A 6,000-nucleotide genomic window follows, 5' to 3' on the forward strand; every position below is an offset into this window, starting at 1 on the left:
GGAACGCCAGCGTTCCGCCGGCATACCGCTATCATTGCGCTCCGCTAACGCTACGCTATCAAAACGCTTTATGTGTGGCGGAGGCTTAAGGGTCATCAAGTGGCTATCAACGGGATACGTAGTGGTTTCCTAAAAGAATGCAGAGGTTTGTTTGCGGACTATCTACAAGTACATGTGCGGTAAGGTAACACTGCTTATTTTACTCTGGGCACGAACTACAGTATGCGGGTTGTCTGAGGTTCTGAAAGTTTTAATACTCTGTCGATAGATGGCAGTATATGTGTCGAGACGAGACCACAACATTTAATTTGAGATTAATCATCAACAATTTACTGGCGCGCGTGGCTAAAGCTTCAATATAAATTTTCCTAGATTACCAAAAGATTTGGTTTAGGCACAGATTCGTAGATGCACTGAGTAGGTATTTCGGGCGCCGTATTATCTAATTTTAACATATTATTCAATAGTTCGTATCATATCTTATCCGATCGCATACAGCCAAGATATTATATCAATTTTTGACCATTAACTAAAATCCGGTTTTTAATTCACTTTTTATCAACGAAAACATCTCATCTACAAACCATTCCATACATCACACCAGGAACAAAAACCGCTCGCAAAAACCGAAGTGATACGTCAATCTCAAAGTGAAAGTGACTTATCAGGCGGCATTGTCTGCGGTCCTTTCAAATATGAAGCCAGTTTCGCTTATGTTAATGTGCTGTGATGAAATTATTGAACCGTGTAATGAAAACTGTGACGAATACTTTCAGCTGGCTGGCATATTTAAGTGTCAAGGCGGTGCGTAATCTGGTTTATCTTACAATACGTCCATTAAGATATGTATCTTCTTCCTCGGTTCCTCATGGCTGAGGGTCGCGACCACATGAGGTTGTTATTTTGTGTACTAAAGCTCTCCATTTTGGTACGGTCTTCTGCAGGTCTAATAACAGGTGTCTGTGTTAATCCTTGACAGTGACAGGCCTTCTTTAATACTGTACACCATGGAGAATGTACACGCTGCGATATATCCATACTAATATTATAAATGGGAAAGTGTGTGTGTCTGTTTGTTTGTCCGCCTTTTACGGCAAAACCACACCTCGGACACTGGCGATCAAATATATGAAAGAGGCGCGTTCCTAGCACACAGTCTAAGCTCGAGTAGGTGAACGCGTACTATGCTTGTATGAGTGAGATATGACAGGTCGACTGTTCGCATTTTTGACAGGCGGTAACTGTGAGGTAACCGAGAGGGGGTGGGCGGCACTTTCAGCGGGGAGCGGGAGTGGCCATACTGTACGATAGTACTCTTTATTATACTGTGGCAAAACGGAGCGACGAATTGTCGTGATTTTTTAGTGGAGATAGTTGAATGGATGGAGAGTGACATAGGCTACTTTTTGTCTCTTTCTAACGCGAGCGAAGCTGCGGGCAAAAGCTAGTCTAGGTATAAAGGAAGTAAAATTATATTCCGCTCCCCTCATTTGATCGTTTTGTATATTAAATGATATCGCGGGCCAGTACGCATGTTATACTAGCAGGTCAACATGCGCGGATCCAGGGGGGGGGGGTCATGGAGGTCATGACCCCCCGGCTGAGGCCTTGTAATTGCTTAGGTTGGCCATACAAATAGACCACGTGACCCCCTCCTGGGGCCTGGGCCTTTACCACGTGACCCCCCCCTGGGCACGAAGCTGGATCCGCGCTTGCAGGTCAACTACTAAAGTCCAAAGTAAAGTCGCGCGCGATAACGTAGGTCTACGAGTTGCCGGTCAGTTGTCAGACTGAAGCACATTACCTCCTGTTCTACAGACCCTGAATCTAGGGGTCTAACGGAGAGGCCAATCTTACTTCGATAACGTTTATCAGCTAAACGAAAGGAAAGAATGAAAGAAAAAGTATCATCAAGAGAAGTATCAAGTGTCATTTGCGGAGGTCGGCCGGGGTGAGCTATTTTCCTATTAATTTGACATATCTCACGTCATATTAGTAGGAAAAGATCTTACCCCCGCCGACCTCTGGTCGTTTGACCTGATGGCGCGCAATTTTTTTTACGGCTAACCTACGTAGTCAAAGCACGCATCGTCATGAATCAAATCAACTATTGTCATCGTCAAGCTAGGCACTACTTCAAGCAACGCTGAGCCATTGCATTAACGACCTACACGATATAAACGAAAATTAACGATTGTTACACAGCTCTGTTATGTAATAGTTTTATTAGGTAAATATACGCACCTTTTCATTTCGCTGTTCCGGTTGCCTGTATTGCAAAGGTCAGCGGTTTTGCAACGATAGACCTAGGCTTTAGTGTTAGATATCTCATAAATCTCATAAAAGTTTTAGGATATTTGACTCTTCGGCAAACAACTTTTTCACATCACCCACTCGGAAAGGGTAATAGGTACTTTTATTCCCTGTTAGGAGGGAACAAAGTGGTATTTTACTGTTCAAGGACTTTATGTTGCCAGTATAAAATATTAACGCAACGAAAAGAGTTTGCACACAATATAATTTATAAAAAAATGTGTCGATTTATAAGTGCGTAATATTTTCATTTAGGTGATATGTAAAATAGTATGATGTCCTATGGTAGCAAAATTATTCCCAGAGGCCCTCGCTACACTCAGGATTCAATTATAGTCCTTCGCTTCGTTCAGCATCCAATTTACGACCGCGCTGTAATTATGTAGTTTTTCTCCATTGTAACACGACACAACATCTACATACTATTGAATCGTGGTATGGATTCTTGGTATGTTTTAGTTTTTCTAAAATTTTCATATTACACTCATAATTCCGTGTATACGTTAAGGTCATATAAGCTGTATTTAGTATGATTCATATATTCGGTAGCTTAGCGTTAGTGCGTTTTCACATTATCCGATCCGATATCGAATGTCGGAAGGATTTCAAAGGCAAAAATGTAAGATGGCGGCTTAGATGTATGGGGTACCGGTCCTACATCCGATATGGGATCATCGGATGATGTGAAAACGCACTTAGGTACCTACCTATATGTACCTCTACATGTTGATACATGTTATTAACCATAAAATGCCGTTCGCTAGTTTGCGGGTGGTACAGCGACATCTAGCGAAAAAATTGGACATCAAAAAATACTTATACATCTTACGACAACAAGTCATTACCCTGTTTGCGGGGGTAATAATGACATCTAGCGAACAACTTTCACTACGGCAAATAATTGTTTTTCACGCCCTCTATCGTTAATTTTCCTAAACATATCCTAAGTACATCGGAGTTACTATTTCTTTTGACTGAAAGCAGGGTTACCCTCATCTGGCAGAATATTTTTAGTCCGAAACACACTTAGCATAACATGTTTCGCAGAAACACTTTTGGTCGAATGGTAACTTTGCAGAAAACTTAGTTGGCATTATTACTACCACGCATAAGATACATTTGGCAGAATATTGTTTTACAGAACATTACTTTGGTCGACTTTGGTTTAGCATAATTTTATGTACCATAATAATCTTATAGCATAATATTACATTAGCAGAATTATTACTCGCTATCAGAAAAGAAAAACTGCCCCAGAGTCGCCGTGAGGTACGACGACGAGCGAAGCGAGGAGGAGTGTTAGGTATCTTGCATCCCCAATACATCCAATTCGTTATCTAATAGCAAATTACAACTTTATGCTGCCTAAATATTATGCACAAACATTATCTGCAAATGTATTGTTCGACTTCCTAGTCGAACTAGTTCGACTTCCTAGTGTTACCTATTATAATTTGCGAACTTTGAAATTTTATATGATTTTTCTTGAGTTGAATAATGACATGTAGGTAGGTTGGTATCTTAATTTTGAATGCTCCGTTGAAACAAAAATGCATTCTGCTAAGTTGCTAACTGCAGCTTGCAGCTTGCGTACTCTTATTGGAATTGGTTTCAGTTCCGTGACCTTAGATCTTTTCCTTATTCACATATCGCACTGCCTTTAATTAATAAGGAGGTATTATATTTTTTTGACGAGGAGACACACTCGTAGGTTATGAGTGTTATGACAGATGGCGCCACTTTATTAGTTCATTGCACAGATAAATAATTTCATACGTGAGAGCGAGAAGATATGATTGATCAATATCTTATTCATTAACCGCAGCTTTAACATTCGTATTAGCTAAAAAATCTGTCGATTTATAAACTCACTAGGGACCCGCCCCGGCGTCGACCGTGTTTCACAAAAGCTAAGTTACAATTTTTAGCATCATACCATTAATATAAGTGGATGCCCATTTATTATGTAAAAAACCCACCGACCATATTTTGTTTTAATTTGTAAATTTTGTATTATCGTTGTAAAATTGTCATATCGTAATATTGTCAGTTATTTGCATGTCGTGTTTCCGACTGAATACTGATACCTACCTATAAAAACCTGTTATCATCCTGTACCATACGTATTCTGGCAAATAAAGAAATTCTATTCTAGTACATCCAAACATTCATCAAGAACCGCTTCTTTAATAAGCGAAACCCTTATGAAAATTTATTCAGTAATTTTAGACTTTATTGCGAATATAAAAACAGAGGAGACCCCGGTCCTTTGTTTTATTTTTAATATTTATATGTAAAGATATTATGTCCTGCTCGATCACAATTATTATTCTTAGACCGCAGCATTTCCAACATTAGCGGGTCGCACGTTTTTGTAACACGTGTGCTTTTCCGTTATAAGACCTTCATTATTCAGTTTACATTATAGACGATTCCAATACAGCGAGCATTCGGGGAAAATTTATATTTGGTTAGATATGCCATAGAATACCTATGTATAATGTTAGTAAACAGAGAAAGGTCCGTAATTCATCAAATTGAATACTTAAGTAAAATAAATTTAAATGTTGTTAAAGTGTGTCAAGTCTAACCAGGGGATGTGAGTTTTAAGTTACACCACAGAATACATATTAAGTAGTGGTTACACCCAAGCCAAGATACTGTTTTACCACTTTAGATTTATATTTTTATACGAAAATTTAAGATTAGAAACATGACCACAATATCTTATTTTCATGTAGGTATCTAAGCTCTAAGTAATAGTTAGATCGATTTATTCAAATATTTGTCAGTTGAATGCAATATAATTACGTTTTTAATCGTGCACCAGCTAACATTTACACACTCTTATGCTACCGTGTTCAGAGTTACTCCAAATTGAAGCATTTACTTTACGAAATAGAATATTTTTTCTAAACGATATAGTTACGAGCTTTGAGTCCTTGGGCTTTAGGGCAATGACCTTTGGCGTATGTAAACCACAATAATACAAAATTGTCACGATGTCATTGTTCTGACGAAGTTGCAGACATAGATGGAATACTATATGGATAGCTTTTTCCATAGAAGGATTTGTTGGCATACTTACCTTCTATGCATAAATGAAATGAAATGAAATGAAATGAAATATTTATTTTCCAAGTAGGCATATTACAATGCGCTTATGAACGTCAAATAAAACTACGCCGGCTCTAACCCTACGCCTCAGCCTCGAGAAGATTTCAGTCCCCCCTCAGTTGGAGGAGGGTATCCACTATGGGACCGGCAAGAAACTCGGCGGGCCACTTCTTTTCAAAACATTACATCTTATATTTAACATGCATTAAAAAAAAAACAAGATACAATTTAATAAGCAAAAGTATTCATAAAAAAAATATTAACACAAGAAATTATACAAAGTACAAAGCTATTATGATTATTAATAAGAGATGTTAGAGATGTATAGAGTCTCTAAGTGTCAAAGTACACCGAACCGAATAACTAAAATAACTTTAGAGTTGTAAAAGACTCTTGTTGTCTTAAGCAAAGGAAAAAAAAATATATGTATACTTAATCTACTTTTTTCCTTGGAGATGTATATGGTCTCCAAGAGTCAGAAAGAAAAATAAACAAACAAGGACCGAACAGAGTGCCTCAACGTAAATATGAAGGAGGGCAGGTATGTAGATATAGTAATTCTGAGCTCGC

This window comes from Leguminivora glycinivorella, chromosome Z (assembly GCF_023078275.1).
Source record: "Leguminivora glycinivorella isolate SPB_JAAS2020 chromosome Z, LegGlyc_1.1, whole genome shotgun sequence".
Classification (NCBI taxonomy): domain Eukaryota; kingdom Metazoa; phylum Arthropoda; class Insecta; order Lepidoptera; family Tortricidae; genus Leguminivora; species Leguminivora glycinivorella.